This window comes from Mytilus californianus, unplaced genomic scaffold, assembly GCF_021869535.1.
Source record: "Mytilus californianus isolate M0D057914Y unplaced genomic scaffold, xbMytCali1.0.p SCAF_9, whole genome shotgun sequence".
NCBI classification, from domain to species: Eukaryota; Metazoa; Mollusca; class Bivalvia; order Mytilida; family Mytilidae; genus Mytilus; species Mytilus californianus.
The window spans coordinates 70,442,811-70,463,184 of NW_026262745.1; the positions used below are offsets into that span (position 1 = coordinate 70,442,811).

The 20,374-nt window shown below is 32.5% G+C and overlaps 1 long non-coding RNA gene across 1 annotated transcript; it reads right to left on the reverse strand.

Moving 5' to 3' along the window:
* Window positions 1–9,871: 9,871 nt before the first annotated feature.
* LOC127715195 (uncharacterized) lies at window positions 9,872–11,441 on the reverse strand. The gene is made up of 2 exons (XR_007988215.1): window positions 10,831–11,441; window positions 9,872–10,275 (listed from the first exon to the last, which is right to left on the reverse strand). It is a non-coding gene; the product is annotated as an uncharacterized LOC127715195 (long non-coding RNA).
* Between the last annotated feature and the right edge of the window lie 8,933 nt (window positions 11,442–20,374).

Below are 20,374 nucleotides of genomic sequence, written 5' to 3' on the forward strand. Positions count from 1 at the left end.
AAGGTATGAGCCAGCGGAAATTGAAAATTCTCAGATAATGAAACGGATTGCTATCAGAAATTTGGAGCTTGAGGACGAGAAGTCAAAGCGGTCGTCAAGGAGTTCTAGTAGATCCTCACGGGCAACATATAGAGGAAGTTCTAAACGGTCCGAAGCTGAAACCAAAGCGGTCGAGCTTAAAGCAAAGCTTAAGTACATAGACATTGAAGCGAAAGCTAAGTTATAGTTGGAGAAAATTCAGACAATGAGAGAACTCGAAACCGCCGAAGCGAAATTATACGTACTCGACGGTGTAAGCAAAGTTTGTTCAGAATCTGGCGATATAAAAGTGTCACTACCTCAAGCTGATATGTTAAGTACGTTTCTTGAAAATACCATCAAGTTTCAAGAAAACCCAGTTGTTATAAATGACAATACACTTCCGTCCGCTTAAAATCAAGTGTCATCGACGTATGTTAAATCCAGTACAGCTCCAGTGAATCCATTGCCGCCTGACAATGTTAATGTATCTAATCCGACCAAAATGAGTCACTGTTTAATCCGTCAGTTTAAGTCAATACTCCGGTTACAAGGTCTATTAAGTTGAATCCTTTAGTCAGCGAATATATACCGCAAGCATGCGGAGAGAACACGTTGGTCTCGTCCGTTGTGGATTCACATTTAGCATCCAACACCGTGATAGCGACTTGCCAAATCGTTTTGCGAACATGTAAATTTAAATAGATTACCTCCTCTTGAGCCAAGTGTTTTTTATGGAGATCCGTTGAAATAACCAGGTTGGAAGGCCGCTTTTCAGACTTTAATCTAGCAACGGCAAATCCCAGCATAAAAACGAATTTATTATTTAAAAAGATACTTGGGAGAAAATTACTTCCTCATAACGAACGAGGACTCTTATAAAGAAGCTAAGACATTACTTGATCAAAGATATGATGACCCGTTTGTAATTGCGAATGCTTTCCGAGACAAGCTCGAGAAAATGGCCTAAGATTGCGGCTAGAGACTGTATAGGTTTACAAATTTTCGGATTTTTCTAAAACAATGCTAATACGCAATGCAAACCATAAAAGTTTAAATGGTCTGATTGATGATAAACAAAATAGACAACTTTCAACGAGATTGCCTGATTGGATTGTCAATCGATGGAGTAGAATCGTTGCACAACAAAAGGAAGACAAGAAAGAGTTTCCATCGTTTAAAACATTTGTTGAATTTATTGGAAAAGAATCTAAAACTGCATGCGACCGGAGCTGTATTTATGAACAATACAGAAGTAAGTTGCAAAAGTTCAATGATTGGTCCAGTTTATGTATCTCATTCAGACAATCCAGAGAATGAAAGACTTGGTTATGCTTTGCTAGAAACAGTCAGATGCTACTTTTGTTTTAGATGAAATACGCCGTGCGTTAGGGCTCAGTTGAACAGATGTTAAACTCTACTTTCTACAATGCATGCAGAAAATCATATATTTGACAGTCGTAAAATTAAAGGTCTAGTGGTAAGGGGATTTGACAGTGAACTTAAATTACTACTTTAAAACGTATTTTCACGTTTCAACGTGCCAGCAAACCAAATTTTTGATGGAGATCCTTTGGAATATCGTATGAACGTACACTTATTTGGAGCCGTTACATCTCCGGGTTGTGCCAACTTTGGTCTGAAAAAAATCGCTGACGATTATGAAGATGAGTTTGGATCAGACACATATGTATTTCAGACTTTTTGCGAAATAACTTTTACGCAGATGACGGTTTGAAGTCTGTTGCTTCCGTCTATGACGCAGTTAGCTTATATAAATGAAGTCAGGAAATGTGTAACAAAGGAGATTTAGGTTGCAGAATTTTAAGTCAAACTAAAAAAGACGTTTTGAATCAAATACCTATCAAAGATAGAGCAAAGGTTCTGAAGAACTTAGACTTACTAAATGACAAACTGCCGATAACAAATACTCTAGGCATACAGTGGTGTATTGAATCCGATCCATTTCAATTTCGTATTGAACTTACGAACAAACCACTTACGAGACGAGGAATACTTTCAACGTTGAGTTCCGTTTATGATCCCTTTGGAATTGTTTCTCCTTTCATACTTCTTGGGAAACAGATTCTACAAGAATGTTTTAGCGATCAAATCGATTGGGACGAACCGCCTTCCGAAACTTTGATACAAAGATGGTAACAGTGGCGAAATGATATCCAGAATCTAACACAACTAGACATTCAGAGATGTATAAAACCGAAAGACTGTTAATAATGTCTTTCCACTACATCCACTGGATGTTGGATGTGTCCTGATTGATATTTAAGTCTTATATACATGATTTGTTTTATTAGATATTATTGGCTTTGAACTATCTGTCAGTAACTGCGAGTACTCTCAGATTTGTACTAGTCTTGTTGTTCTGGGGATGTATAAATACCCTGCTACGTCCGATATGTTTTTGTGTTAGTTGTTTTTTCTGCTTTGTATCATTCTGATGAGTTAATTCCTTTTCAACTGATTTTTATAGTTTGTTCAGATGTTGTGCCAGGTTAGGGGAGAGTTGGGCGTCCGCAAACATGTTTCACCCCGCCACATTATTTTATGTGCCTGTCTCAAGTCAGGAGTTTGTAATTCAATGGTTTTTGTTTGTTGCTGTTTAACATATTTGTTTTTCGTTTATTGTTTTGTACCTAAATCAGACCGCTAGATTTCTCGTTTAAACTGTTTTACATTTCATTTTATCATTTATAATTTTGGGGCCTTTTATGGCTGACTTTGCGGTATGGGTTTTCCTCATTGTTGAAGGCTGTACGATGAACTATAGTTGTTAACTTCTATGTCATTTGGTCTCTGGTGGAATGTTGTCTCATTTGCAATTATAAAACATTTGTTATATTGACATATAAAAATATGCTACATTTTAAACAATGTAGATGTGACATGATAGCCAACGAAACACCGATACAGCCAAGTTCAAATGACGTGGATAAAAGCAACCATAGAATGTATATAATTCTAACATGACGTTCTTCTTTCGCTTTGTAAACAACACCGTGACAAAATTATCGATATATCTATAATTAGCGCAGACTCAGAGATGTACATGATAATGGCTGTTACAATATACCTCCAACGTAAATCCACATGTATCGTAACATATGTGCAAACGCTATGCCGATTTCGCTATGTTAAAAATTGCAAGTGAAACAAAAACAGAACCTTTATTCTTATTCTGATGCATAACAAATATAATTAATGCATTAGAGACGGTAGCTTACAAGAAAAAAATTGGGTTGAGAAATAATCGAATTAAACACTTTTTTTTCTGCGGTTATTTAAGAAATAATTCATGCAAGCTATAGATTTATTGGAAATGTTTAGCTTTAAAATACGACAGTCACACACACGGCATACCCACCCTCGCTTCAGTTTTTGAAATTATTGTATTTGTCCTATTAGAATCGAAATAATTCATGGAAGCCATATATTTGTTGGAAATTTTCACATGGCCTGGGCTGTGGTATTCGAATTTTATCCTGAGCGTTAGAATTATTTCTTATACAACCCATATTGTACAGTCAGCTATAATAGGGCTTTGCATTACAAAATGTAAAACAATGCAAACGAGAAATCAAACAACCTAATCAATGTCTTTTGATTTTTTAATTTGATGGAGTTGTTTGCAATCCATTTCCTTTTCTTCATATCTCAATACCGTACGTTTTTTGCTAATATTATTTTAGTCAACAAATCTATTTCTACTTCCAGATTCGGAATGCGGATCGAATTACATAATGTACCTTTTTAATGATTGTTCAGGTAAGTAGAGCAACAACTTTTTTTATTTTTTTGTCAATTTAAGAAAGGTTATTACAATGTATTGTAAAAAAATTCAAACACATGTCTTCAAATGTCTTTACAGAATTAAATATAGAAATTAGTTGATGCATCATGATTATCAATGTGATAACTTTTCAAAAGAGACGGAGGACAGAGGATGTAAACAATAGCAGGTCACCGGTCACAATGATAAAAGAAGATACTATACTAGAATTCAATTGTTTAGCATATTGATAAGTTTGATCTACAATTAGTTTTTTTCCTAGTTATTGGTCAACAAGAAATGCCTCGAGCGTCTAACATTGTGAAAAAAGAGTCGCAGATTCGGATGAAAAAATCAAAAAAATCAGGATTCTATAAATCGTTTAGATCATATTAAACAAGTTTTTAGAAATCTTTGTGAAATTGAAAAGATTGTCGATGGTGCTTTACTTCGTTCTATAATTCTGCAGTCCTTGAATGGTATACACTTCCCACTTTTACAATACAAAATTACACCACACACCATATACCAGTACACTATAGACGATGCACTATTACACCATACTACATATGCTTACTCCATACACCATTACACTACACAACATTAATCAATACACCAAACTCCATGCACAATTATACCATACCTAATAACTATTACACCATACACGTTTTATTGTGAATGATTTGATTACAGGTGCAACAAGTGTGGGAATGAACATCATTGTATTTGGACTTTGTTTACTGGGAGCAATATATATCATAGCTTAATAGATCAGGGTTTAACCAGCACTCATTTCAAAATTTGAGTTGTTTTCTTTAAGATGTGGATTTTATAGCTTCATGGATCAGGGTTTGACCAGAACTCATTTCGATATTGAAATTGTCTTCGTTTATGTGTAGAATATCAAAAACTCATATATATATATGCTTTTAATATATGAACATGTTTTGTTCATTTTATCATGTTTATTGGTAAACAATTAATATTGTAGTCTCCTTAACTTTTCATAAAGTTGCTCGCTAATTTGTGTAACAAATCTATTGACGAAATCCTACTAAAACTTACAATTCTTGCAAAAAAAAACCCCGAATATTAAATGACATTATCATGGATTGTGAACACTGTAAAAAGAAAGTTACAACTTTCTGGTTTTAATTTCGCATAGTACATGTTGTACCACACATTAACAGTTTTTCACAAATAGTTTTTAGGAATTTTTCTAGAATGAAATTTTATTTTGAATTGAATTGTGAAAGTATAGAGTTAAGTATTTTTTTGTTTTAAACTGAACGGAGTTGTATTCATTGCAAAACAAGTATGGAATATGGACTTACCTATTAATTCCCGTATTTTAGTTTAAGGGCATACAATACAGTTTTGATTCCACGGTAATTTTTTTTACGAAAGTTTGCATACAAGCTATTTTTCACCTAGTCAATTCAAATATGTAATAAAAAATATACCTTCATGTGCTACTTTTAGAAATAAATCTGGTCGACATTGTAGACATTTAGTGGAAATTTCGGTTTCTTAGACATTTCTATCTTTTGGAAACATACCTAACTTTTTTATTCTAAAAGATAAACGCCAGCGAACTTTTGTAAAAACATCTGTGATATCTTGTCTACACCAGCGTGCTTTGCATTTATGTAACACGTCTTTGGAAATAATTCATTTTTACCACATTTTCATGGTTTTAGTCAAAAAACGTCATTTTTTGCTGTATATTCATCCAATTTAAAAAATATTTCATCGGTGATTTGTTTAAAAAGTAATCTTCATACATAATTAAGGTAAATGTCATTTTTCAAAAGAGGGGTCCATGAACTCGTTTTCAAGATAAATCAGCGTGAATGTCAAAAATCAATCGAAAATGCATCTGTTCCCGAAATATCACAGTTTGCCGTCGCGAAAAATATCATTTTTCGTTAGCGACGTCATTACCTCCCCTGTAACTGTATCGTATGCCCTTAATCTCCATTCAAGGGTTCATTGTTTTTGTGCCTACAATTTCGATAGTGTAAATTGCGTCTTAGCGAAAGCTATTATCTGACCAGTATATATTAATCTGTGGTATAAATTTCTTGCACACGACCTGTATTTCTGGAATAGCTTTTAACAGGATATTAAGGATGTTCGCTACTCTTGCTTTTGACTTTTTGTTCGATTTCCGAATCCTCTATTTTTATCTATGTTTTGCCAATAAAAATGTTGCCTGCTAACCCATGCTTTATTTTCCTTATTTTATTATATATAGTTTAAAAAGCCATTTTTGAAATCTTATAAAAATCTTCTTATTTTTCATATTTCTTGATGCCTTGTTCATGTTGTTAAATTATGTACACGAATAAGCTTTTTGTAATCATTTTTGGAAATTTAGAAATGTTTTTCTTTTTTTCAAAAGGTTTTGTTTCTGTTCAAATTACTGCTGTAGACGTTTTTGTCATATAAACAAACTGTATTTCAGTCACAATTGATGTATTTTCTCAGCAATTGACTCCGAGAATAATTCAATGTATAAAACAGAGTGAACAATCCATCCACAGCAATCAAGGAAAAATGTGTATTTGTTTATTTTGTGCTTCTCTGTCGACGAATTTTCAGTAGAAAATGAAAATAAACGATTTAAAATATGGTTTAATTGTGTATTTTTACGGCCAGTATTCACATATGTTTAACCCCGCTACATTATGTATGTGCGTGTTGAAAGCCAGGACCTTGTAATTCAGTAGTGGTTGGTGTCAATGCTTATCATTACACTTTTGTCTATAAGATAAGGCACCAGTAGATTACTTATGTTCACATCTCACAAATCGATTAAGAAAACAAATAAAGGTTACAAACAAGAAGTGAGGTTATCCAAAACGGACAAGACCTATGTGCGTCGACGGAATTTGGGGCTATTTCTATGCATGCATCACCTGTTATAATAATTCACATTTGGTCAATATATCATAATCAAAAATTGGACGCAGTCGGTAAAATTATAGATTAGACGACTCTTCTGGTTCATAAGGATTGTGAAAACATGTCGCTAGTGAGTTGAGACACAGACATATGGTATCGGTGAACCAATTCGTAAAGGTGACGATTGTGACGAACTTCATCATGAGATTTTTAGTTATTAATAATCATTTGCTTATTATTCATCAATGGTAATTGATGATATGCAGCTCACTATCTTATTTTCATGGATTATTCACTGTTATTAAGGTATGTATAAATTGCACCCTGATTGACACCCCACTCATTAATTTACACGCCAGGTAAATCACGTGACAGGCAACACATGGTTTTATACAGGTAAAGTGGTAAGGCAAAGCACACCTAGATTTAGATGTGAACAGACGTTTAGTCTGCTGCAGTTCAAATGTATTTGATGATACCTCAGAATTGTCAGTTTAAAGCTTAGTTTTGAAGCGGCATCGTTTAAATGGTCAGACAAAACGTACATCCCATTTATTGACACAAATCTTCCCTAATACCAATTACGAGTGTTAGCTTATCGTATCATACAACGGCCAGTATTTATTTTATGTGGCAGAAAATATGTATTTTGCGTATTCAGAAGTTGGTGATAATTTTGCCGGAAGTTGGTGTTTGATTTACCGAAAGTTGGTGTAAATTGCTTGGTAGTTCCGTTTAATTTGAGAAACCGGAAGATAATGGTGAAGTATAAGTTGCTGTTAAAGTCACAAGTCTATTGCAAATATTTTTGTGATCACACCGAACAGTTTTGATTAAGTATCACAGGCTATTAGGATATTTACTGGACAAGCGACAATACCGCTCGAGTGTTATCCAGTAGGGAGAAACATTCATCTGGCAAAGTATTTTCGATGTTTGGCAATTTTATGCAAAACTTTTACAAAAGACTGGACTCGGCATGAAAGTTTAACACTGCAAACTATGGTATCTATTTAACAACGTGCTTGAAATCGACACTCTAATTGAGTGTAGAGTAACAGAGTAATGTATTAACATAGTGACTTTGACAGCAAACAGGAAATCGATGGCTATCATACATGTGTACGATCATCATTCATCCTAGTAATGGAGCAAGCTGTTTTGTTAACAGATATAAAAATTGTTGGCGTTAATGAAAATAAAGAACAGTTGCATGAGAAATGATTTAATGTTCCACAATCTGGTAGGATGGAGAGATTTAAGATTAGTTAACTAAGGATAATATTTGCCTAAAAATATATGATCATAGTGATGCTGGATATGTTCAAATATTTGACTTTGTACTAATAAGTGCAATCCTACCATACACAACAGGTTGATTTCAATACTAAATGCAATATGAAAAAAAAGGCATGAAAATTAAGAAATGCATGTAACAATTCAATCCACAATTTGTGTGTTTTTTCTTATATATCATATAAGATGCAGACCGGTTATTTCATTTGTCCTGTAAGTCCATTTATTTCACATTATGTAAGCTAAACATTCCAAAATGCACAGACTCACTGGACGAACAAAATAACTGGACTTGTAGATAGTTTAAAATTCCCATCCCACCATAATGTTACATTATACTATTTATTTTGCAACTTCGTATAAAGTTTATGTCTGCCATTTGAATTGTACACATTGAGGAAAAGAACAAACTGCAAAAATCAGTTGCAAATGGCTTAACTTAAAAAATCGGTACAAAGCACAAATAAACCAATTAACATAAAAACAATAAGCAAATTACAACTAATAACTAAATCATGTTTTCCCAATCTAAAGTATCAATCAGTACACATTCAACGGACTTTGTGTAGACGTCATAAACAGTCTGAGAAACGCACGACTTTGTGCAGTGCTATATTAGTAAATAGTATCGACAGGATGTAGGATTATGAGTACTCATAACTGTACAAGGTCATATGCAGCAATATATAATTAGGTATGTTTTGAGTTATCAAAAAAAATAATATTGTTAGTATCGATAAAAACAGTATTAAAAGATTTTAATACTGTGTTAAATTGATAACCTTTAAGAACAAGTTTTTTTAAAGGATCAATGTTTTTAAATGGATCGTATTTAAATTTACGAGCATTATAAACAACATAACCGTAGAATATACGGTGTGATATTCTGTTTTAATATGAATTATACAGCTACAGCCAAACGTTCTAAGCAAATTTTGGATCTATGAAGGAATTTAGTAAAAGTTATAATTAATTTTTGACAACGAAATCCCCGACTTGATAATTTACCATTTATACAAAAATTACGTTCATTGAAATAGAAAACGTGACTACAGGCAAGGGCATAGCGAACAAGTTGTGAAATATCAACACCGTAAGAATGGACAAAAGGATCATCGTCGTCCAAAATGAGAAAATTAACAATAGAGAATGAAAAATCGTCTCTTTTGTCGTAAATTCTTGTATAAAGTTTCGCCGCGTATGAATCTGAAATATCAAAATATAGAAAAAGGACAATCATTGCTGTCTGTATTAGATATATTTAAAGTAAGTGCCCTTGGGTAAATTTCCGTAGTATAATTCGAAAATTCTTGACTATTCAAAGTAAACATAATTTTTTATCATTAAAATAACGGAAAGTGTTTTTTAAAATTTATCAATAAAATTAAATGTAATATAGACAAATCTTTACTGATTTGGCCGTAAACTTTGATCCATAACAATACAGTAACAAATCTGCTATTACAGGGGCATATTTGGTGTCTATAGGAATGCATACAACCTGTCAATGAACTTTATTGCATATAAAGTTTATCGACAGTTTGTGTGCATACGACTGATTGTATGCATAACATACACGTACATATATATTGTCAAGGGGAACATTTACAGCTTTAGTCATCTTATCACAGTTAGTGTATTTTTTCCTTTTTCATTACAGAAGAAAGCTTTTTATAAGTTACAGCAAATAAGTTTGCAATCAGACTTTTCATTTAAATAAGAAAACTTCTGTTTAATAAATTTGTGTAGAAGTGTGATGTACAGAGTCGAAACTGTCAACATAATGGAAAAATTGACCATCAAAAGGACGTAATTTATACAAAACAACCACAACGTTTTTGACACTCCAAAAATGATTAATACTTTTATTTTCATATGCTTTATTGAAAAAAAAACAACATATTTTTGACGGAAGGAGGACGATAACTTTGTCCTCTTTTCGAAAAGTTTATAACCTCTCGGTCTTGAACGATGTTGAGGTCCCCTGTAATAACATCGCCATAAGGATCATATCTTAACTTAATATAAGCTGCTGTCGGTTGGTGGAGATAGGTAAAGACTGGTAAAACAATATTCTATTCGATACACATGTATTGCTAAATGGATGCAGTTGATTATGAAGTGTGATGTAAATAAATGTTATTTTAACCCTTTAAAAGTGTATTTCTGTTAAGTATATTTGATATTTTTCCGTATTCCAGTTATTGCTGTACTTCAAAGTTGGCCAGCTTACTCGCTTTTGTTGCCAACATTGTTTTCGGATGAATCTGAAAATGAAAAAAAACCAATTATAATATGTGTGATCTTTTCTACTTTTATTTTGAACTTGATTCATATGTTCCAGGGTAAATCTAGTTAACTGTGAATTCAAATATGACAAAAACATACATACATGGAAATTTCTAAGTTTAATCAATTGATGAGTCAAAATGTTCTTCTGAATAAGATATTTTAGTCTTTCAATTTCCAAAATGTTTAACATGATATATAGTTAGAAAAAAGTAAATGTTCCCGCCAAAACTAATAATGTAATTACAATAGTGTACCAGCTGATGAAGATATGATATGACAGACATGGACAGCAATAAACATGCTAGTCCTATTTAAAAAGAATAAGACTATATTTTCCCGATAGCAGGCATATGTTTGAATTTTCACAAAACGCTTTTTCTTGATTAACCTACTGAATAAAGATTGAAAACGAGCGAAAGAATGAAAATAAACTGGAAGATTCAAGCAAAAATAAAACAATAAATCTAAGTGTTTTTTTAGACAGTTTTCTGTAAATAATTTAAAACATTCATACAACTGAAATTATTTACCGTCAGTTCTCATTTCCTGCTCTTTTTTCTCCAAAATATCGATGATGGTATCATGACCATTCTTTTCGGCATACATTAGAGCTGTCCATCCATATATGTCATACTTGGTCTTATCACAATCATTGCTGATTAGAAAGGTGACAAAACGCTCTCGGTCAGATTCAACAGCATTCCCTGTCCTGGTTGATGCCCTGTGGCTTCGACATGTTTCTATCAGTGGTGTATTGCCGAAATAATTTATACAGTTGACCCCTGCACCTTTTGAAATGAGATCTGTAGCCAGCTGAAATCGATTTCTTCGTATTGCCTGAAATAAAGCACCAGTTCTGTCATTTTCGTCATCTTTTGTAAATCCTGCTCCCATTTTACTGAAAAAACCGGGACAAAGTATCAAACTTCAAAGAACTGTACTTGTCTTCGAATTCACAGGCAGTGTTGCGTTGTATCTGAGATCAATTTATGAATATACGATGTGTTTGTTTATCCAAAAGGTCATCTTTATCCCCTGCTGTTTGTATGACGTCTTTTGAATCATCGATAAAAGTAAGAACTCTAATGAAAGAGAGGAAACCTGTGTTAACCTTTTAAAATGCGTGCAATTTCCCCAGGTTTTGTGTGATGCCTTAATTAGTCCCTTCCTGATTGATTTACTAGATTTGAACATCAGTAAACTGCTGTCACCTTTACCTTCCATCTGCCCACTAATATGGCGTTTATATATCTCAATAAATGTTACGCTTGTTCAAGATCACACTTTATAGACTTTTACAGGGGTATTATATTCACACACACACACACACACACACACACACACACACACAAACCAACAGTATAACAGATAAATGAGCAAGAACGACTGAAATCGATATAGCATAAGTCTTACGGGTCACAATCACAAATTGATTGCCTGATACGATATGTCATTCTTGACTCACAAGCTACGCGTTTTTGCCAACCTAGATGTTTCAATACAAGAATAGTCGAATATTTACAGATTGTGTCCTATTCCCGTTCGTGACATATTAACTGAGTGTGGGTTTGCATGGTTGGTGATGCATTCAAAGCAGGAGACGCTTTCATTATCGATGCAAGCAGTGTATTTTTTTTTGAATCCATGCTATTCCTTCAGCTGTTTGTATGACGTCTTTTGAATCATCGATAAAAGTAAGAACTCTAATGAAAGAAAAGAAACCTGTGTTAACCTTTTAAAATGCGTGCAATTTCCCCAGGTTTTGTATGATGCCTTGATTATGTGATGCCTTGATTAGTCTCTTCCTGATTGATTTACTAGATTTGAACATTGGTAAACTACTGTCGCCTTTATTTTCCTCTGCCCACTCGTATGGCGTTCATATATCTCAATAAATCGTTACGCTCGTTCACGATTACACTGTATAGACTTTAACAGGGATATTATACTCACACACACACACACACACACACACACACAAAAAAAAAAACACAGTTCAACAGATAAATTAGCAAGAGCGACTGAAATCGATATAAAACAGGTCTTACGGGTCACAACCTCAAATTGATTGCCTGATACGATATGTCATTCTTTACTCACAAGCTACGCGTTTTTGCCAACCTAGATGTTTCAATACAAGAAAAGTCGAATATTTACGGATTTTGTCCTATTCCCGTCCGTGACATATTAACTGAGTGTGGGTTTGCATGGTTGGTGATGCATTCAAAGCAGGAGACGCTTTCATTATCGATGCAAGCAGTGTATTTCTTTTTGAATCCATGCTATTCCTTCAGCTGTTTGTATGACGTCTTTTGAATCATCGATAAAAGTAAGAACTCTAATGAAAGAAAAGAAACCTGTGTTATTACCTTAATTGGTATCTTTTTCATTTGTTTTTGACCATCTAACACTACTGTTGCATAAATTTAAGAATAGCATAAGTGTGATAGTTTCAAAAGAAATACGAATTCGTAGAGGAAAGAGAAAAAGTAAATATTTTCATATTGTCCAGCAGATATATTCCCTGATTTGCATAAATATTGGTTCCATTATTTCATGAAATATAAAGTCAAATTTAGCACAGGAAATGCAGTTAACTAATATAACGGTATACTAAATAATTTAAACACAAGAACCAAAAGGAACAAATAATAAAAGAATAAATTTAAACGGTTTACTGTTTTAAAGAACACTTGTAAATTACTTAAGGCATTCTGAAAGTTATCTTAACCCACTGGTAAATAGTCCCGCTGTCCCTCACTATTATATATGTAAGTTTACAGTATAGTAGAATTCTTAAAGCATACTTTTACCCTAAAAAGTGAATTAAGACACGCATTTGTAAAATGCCAAAAACAAACTGTTTACAATTTGATTCGAAAACGCATGTTCTAAATAGGGAGATATATTTTTCACCAATAAGATAACAGATGCAGTGAATAAAAAACACCAGTATAATTATAAAATTTATCAGGCAGTCTATAAACATGATGAATATAAAAATAAGATGTGATACGATTGCCAATGAAACAACTCTCTTCAGGAGACCAGCTGACGAAGATAAATTAGAAAAGCCCAATTGACAGTCCAGACATTTATCTGTAGGAGAGATAACACATTTACATAAATAACAGTATGACGAAATGCTTCGAAGAATATAATAAAATGGGGCAGACAAAATATTATCAAAGAAAAGCTCAAATTATATTAAATTTTCGGATCTTCAGCAAAAGGATGGAGAACAGAACTGATGTACGAAGAGGGAGGTAGGAGGGGTCTTATCCCGAATTCCCGGGAAAATAAAAGCCCATTCCCGAATTTCTGTGCAAATAATGTGTCCATTCCTGCATCACGATAAAATCGAATTCCAAATTCTCGAATTCCTGACGATTGAAATGACTATTTCCGGTTTCCCGGGAATTAAACGGTTCAATCCAGATTTCCAGAAAAGTTCCCGCCACTCCTATACCGTACCATCGTAGTCTTGTAATCTTACTTCCAAAAGTAATCTGAATCATAATCTGAATTTCATGATATTTATGTACAACAAAAAAAGGGGATTCCAAAAGGAAGAAGGAAAAAGAATACAATGTTTGTGACAAATTTACAGGGCCACATTTACATGTCGTTGGAAAATAGTTTTCAACATGTAAGTCAATATATGAAACAGACTTTACTGTATCTGTAGTGTCCTTTATTTCAAGTTTGAAGGGATGAATGCAATCAACAGTCACCAAATTCAGAACAATTATCGGGTACTACTTTTTCTAATTAGTCAATAAGAATAATTTATGTCATCTGTAGCATATGATTTATGTCTCCTATGATAAACTTCAAATGTTCTGTGGTAAATTATGTATTTCTCCTGTGGTAAATAATATATGCTTCCAGCGGAAAATAATTTAGGTTTCCTCTGGTAAATGATTTATGTCTCCCATGATAAAAACGTATGTCTTCTGGATATCATAAGGAATGTCACCTAGAGTAAATAATATATTTATACTTGGATAAGTAATCTGTCTTATGTTGTTCATACTGTTTTTCTCTATTGTTAAATACTATAATTTTTTTCCCAGTGGTAAATACTTAATTTCTCCTTCAGTAAATGATTTAAGTCTCCTATGATAAATAATGTATGTCTCATAGGGTATATAATGCAGATGTATGACTCCTCTAATAAATAATGTATTTCTATTGTGGTAAACAATCTATCATGTCTCCTGTGGTAAATGGTGTATTTCTATGTCTCCTGTTGTAAGTCATTTATGTCTCCTACGGATAGTTATGTTCCTTATTAGCAATTTGACATATTCCTTTCATCCTTCTGTCTAATATTTTCTTATATCGAAGATTAGAGGTAATTTTCCAGTATATTAGGCAATGACGTCACGCAACAATGCAAGAACGTCACATGGTTTATATCAAATTCATCAATGAAATGCACGCGACGACATTCATATAACCGACCAGCTATGGCAAAGTTTTTATATCTTCAAAACTATCAGAGTTTTATAGCTCCTGAACACATTTTAAAGCTATTTCAGGTAATTTCATATACAGATAAGCTGTTCAATGTTTTTTTTAAAATATAATCTTTCAAACAATTTAGAATCGAATATCAATGAACAGACATTTACTGTCATATGAATTAGAAAAAAATGCTACCGTTAAGGCGTTTAAAATTATGATAAATATTGGGTAAATTTTGAAATGTAATGAAAAAGTAGAACAAATGGCGTTTAATGTTTTGATGTTTTTATGTTCTAATATAAGCTCGCCCTTGAAAGTCTTGCACAAAAAGTAAAAATTCAAAAACTAAAATGCCATTATTCTACATTTTCATTACTATTCAACAATTACGCAATGAAAATCATACTATTAAACGGCAGACATGTTACCAAACTATATGCGCATGCCGATGATAAATGCCTCTTCAGTAATGCTCGATATCAAATTGTTTGAAAGTCATTACCTAATGGCTCATTTGAGCGAAAAAGTAATGCCAAAGCCGGACAAGGAATCATATCTATGAACAAATGTAGATACTCTCCAAATTTCAAACGAGTCCCTAAGTTTAACTACAGATTATTAAGCAAATCATATTTGTGCTTACATAATAAACAAGATATAGGTTGAATTCTTTTAAAAATACAATGTTCTGTTCTATATTGTTTTTAAAAAAACAATGTTAACATAAACTTTATTGAAATTGGACATTTCTAAAATTCAAAGGTTTAATAGACGTCACAACAATGACATGTTTTGTAAAAGAAATATACCAATGCATCGAATTAGCACGACATTTGCTTATGCAGCTATATTAAATTCATATTTACACAGCTGTTTATATTGTTCACGGTATAACAACAGAGAAATCAAAAAGAGAAAGTCATATATTCGTAGAGGAAATGAATCATAAACGTAATTGACTTCCTATATAATAACAATATGATAAACACGACAAACAACTACAAAACACAGATCCAATCCAAATTATTTATTTGTTAGAGTACTTTTTTTTTACCTCTGTGTTGAAAAATTTATGTCTCCTGTGGTAAATAATGAATGTATCCTTTGGTAACTAATGTATTTTGTCCTGTTGTAAATAATTTATGTCTTCTGTTTAAAATCAATTATGTATCCTGTGCTAATTAAGCTATGTTTTCTGTGGTAAATATTGTATATTTTCCTGTTGTAAATAATTGACTTCCTATATAATAAAAATAAGATTAAACACGACAATCATCTATAAAACGATGATCCAATCCAAATATTTATTTGTTAGAGTACTTTTTTAAACGTTGGCCTGTGGTAAATAATGTATGTCTTCTTTGATAAATAATGTATTTTTATAAGATATTTAATGTATGACTCCTTTGATAAAATATATATTTCTCGAAGGATAACAAGGGTATAGTCAAACTCATAGTCGAAAATAAACTGACAATGCCATTACAAAAAACGAAAACCTACATAAGAATAAACAGCAGGACACAATACACAACGTAGAAAACTAAAGACTGAACAACACCCACCAAAAGTCGCGGGTGATCTTTGGTGATCCAGAAGGTTGAGCAGATGCTGATTCTGTCAATTAGCACGAAATTTTCTTTTATAGCTATATTGGATTCAGATTATCACTTCAATATGTTTGATAACAAATTAAGCTGTTTATGAAGTTCAAAAATTAACACCAGAAAAGTGAGGATTTGTTTTCTATATTTGTAGATGGAATGACAAGTCATAAATGTTATTGTATCTCTATCTAATAAAAATAGGATTAAACATGAAAAACAAAAAATAGATGTTGTTCCAATCCGTAAATATTCTGTTTGAATATAACCATGATAACGACACAATAAACAACAACCTTTCAAAAAATGGTAGCAGACACAAAATGTACTAACAAAAAGTGTTTTATCTGTCTATAAAGATTTCACTACTATTTCTAAAACGAAATTTGTGATCGTTATGAACCGACATCTGAACTAAAAACGTAATAGTTTTATAAAACTTTTCAATCATTTTGTGTATATAATTCAGATAGACATAATGTCTGGTAATGTTTTTGTCTAATGTTGAACCCAATATGAAATTCTTTAATACAATACGTTGACCCATGACATATTAATATCTACTAAGAGATAGATCTTTCCAGCTGAACATAGTCACATTTAAACACAGCACCTCTCATGAGGACTAGTTCAGTCATTGTCTTATGGTTTGGGACATCACAATTTGCTTCAGCAAATCCATAATTTTGAATATATTCTCTTTGAGATCGACTGTCTGCCCTTAGTAAAACTAAGTCAAAGAAGGTTGTTTTGATGACATAAATGGTAGCAAATTGACTACTCATGCACATATGAGCATTTTGACAAAAAAAAATGTATCTTCAGTGATGCTCGGGGCCAAAATATTTGAAAAAAAAGCGATCTCTACTGAAAATGTTTACTGAAAGAACTACAAAAGCATATTTAAAATCCGAAATAACAATTATAACACGTATCATTTCCTAATCCTGTAAATACGAGGTAAAAACGGATGACTTTCATATATATTTCCAATTGTGTGATGTCACTGCTGTTTTCCTTCAAAATGATAAGCAAACGATACAAAAACTTATCAACAACAGTGGTAATATGCCAATGGTAGTGATTAATATGTCAATGGGTCATAATGTTCATCTTCTTTTAAGATATGTGTTTAAACTGTGTTAATAGTATAAAAGATCCAATGTCGTGAACGTCTCAATAAGATGTGATGATAGCTGGGAAATATATATAATTAGCACGAAATTTTCTTTAATAGCTATATTGGATTCAGATTATCACTTCAATATGTTTGATAACAAATTAAGCTGTTTATGAAGTTCAAAAATTAACACCAGAAAAGTGAGGATTTGTTTCCTATATTTGTAGATGGAATGACAAGTCATAAATGTTATTGTATCTCTATCTAATAAAAATAGGATTAAACATGAAAAACAAAAATAAGATGTTGTTCCAATCCGTAAATATACTGTTTGAATATGACCATGATAACGATACAATAAACAACAACCTTTCAAAAAATGGTAGCTGACACAAAATGTACTAACAAAAAGTGTTTTATCTGTCTATAAAGATTTCACTACTATTTCTAAAACGAAATTTGTGATCGTTATGAACCGACATCTGAACTAAAAACGTAATAGTTTTATAAAACTTTTCAATCATTTTGTGTATATAATTCAGATAAACATAATGTCTGGTAATGTTTTTGTCTAATGTTGAACCCAATATGAAATTCTTTAATACAATACGTTGACCCATGACATATTAATATCTACTAAGAGATAGATCTTTCCAGCTGAACATAGTCACATTTAAACACAGCACCTCTCATGAGGACTAGTTCAGTCATTGTCTTATGGTTTGGGACATCACAATTTGCTTCAGCAAATCCATAATTTTGAATATATTCTCTTTGAGATCGACTGTCTGCCCTTAGTAAAACTAAGTCAAAGAAGGTTGTTTTAATGACATAAATGGTAGCAAATTGACTACTCATGCACATATGAGCATTTTGACAAAAAAAATGTATCTTCAGTGATGCTCGGGGCCAAAATATTTGAAAAAAAAGCGATCTCTACTGAAAATGTTTACTGAAAGAACTACAAAAGCATATTTAAAATCCGAAATAACAATTATAACACGTATCATTTCTTAATCCTGTAAATACGAGTTAAAAACGGATGACTTTCATATATATTTCCAATTGTGTGATGTCACTGCTGTTTTCCTTCAAAATGATAAGCAAACGATACAAAAACTTATCAACAACAGTGGTAATATGCCAATGGTAGAGATTAATATGTCAATGGGTCATAATGTTCATCTTCTGTTAAGATGTGTGTTAAAACTGTGTTTATAGTATAAAAGATCCAATGTCGTGAACGTCTCAATAAGATGTCATGATAGCTGGGAAATATATATATAATTAAGTTGTGATTTAAATATATGAATGGGTAGATTTTCGCATAAATCAATATATGAATAAGATGGTTTATAAAACCTAGCCGGACTTCTGTATCCAAATGTGTATATTAAGACACCCCATTTTTGATCCACATTTACATAGATGACATAGATTATTGGTTTTAGTTACTGACCTTCATGTTTTATTGGGCAAAACAGACTATAAACATGTAGATTGCGATTAAACTGCTACGGCACGATCAATCATTAATATATATTTGATCAATTGAATTCAATTTAGACTCATTCGTTGGGTATCATACAGCATACAATATCTAAACATGGTATATTATCATGTTTACTATCATTTTTTAAATCAATTTAAAGTATAACGCTGTTCAATAAGTATTTCTCTTGATGTGGTGACAGTTTAATTTCTGTGTTTAACACCGGAAAGAAATTAGCAAGCAACAACCAATCAATCAATCAGTACATTAGTCAAGCAATACGTCTAATTATTTATTTCGGTGTATCGAGTGTCTTATGTTATCTCGGATTTTTTATTTGTATCAAAATAAAAACTCTAGATCTGAAATGAAATACGCAGTTTGTGAGAGTTTTGCAATTCATTTTTTATCTAAATTAAGAAACTATTAGTTTCTATCTTATTATTGCGACTGCTTATACTGATTAATTTCAATTGAAATCCATGAGGGGAGATAACTTAGATAATTAAACTTGTATAAAGGAATGTACAATACATTTCCCTGTTTTGTTCTGTAGAGAAAGTAGTCCAGTAAATAACTTTTTTATGCACTAATAAAATTGAGAATGGAAAATGGGAATATGTCAAAGAGACAACAACCCGACCAAAGAGCAGATAATAGCCGAAGGCCACCAATGGGTCTTCAAAGCAGCGAGAAAATCCCGCACCCGGCGGTGGACATCAGCTGGCCCCTAAAAAATGTGTACTTGTTCAGTGAAAATGGACGTCATACTAAATTCCAAAACATATAACTGAACTAAAATTAAAAAACATACAAGACTAACAAAGGCTAGAGGCTCCTGACTTGGGACAGGCGGAAAAATGCGGCGGGGTAAAACATGTTTTGTGAGATCTCAACCTTCCCCTATACCTCTAGCCAATGTAGAATAAAGAAACACACAGCAATACGCAAAGTAAAACCAAGTTTAAAAGAAGTCCAAGTCCGATGTCAGAATAGGTAATGAAAGAAACTAAGCAAAATGACAAAAATACATAATTAACAAAGGACAACTAGCAGTTACTGACATGCCAGCTCCGGACCTTAATTAAACTGATTGAAAGATTATGTCTTTTTATCATATGAAAATCAAACACAATCCCTCCCGTTAGGGGTTTAGTATCATACCATCATAAAATATATGAGAAGAACATAACCCGTATCATGTTAACAACTGGGTTAAGAATAAATGTGTTTATTTCCGATGCAAAGACCGTATGAGTGAATCAATATTAATACAAAAATATGCCATCCTTAATGACCTGACAACAGTATCGTAACTATATATAACTGTTTTTTTTTCAGAAAGCATATACAAAGAGCTGCATATTTCACCTGATATTTCATTACAA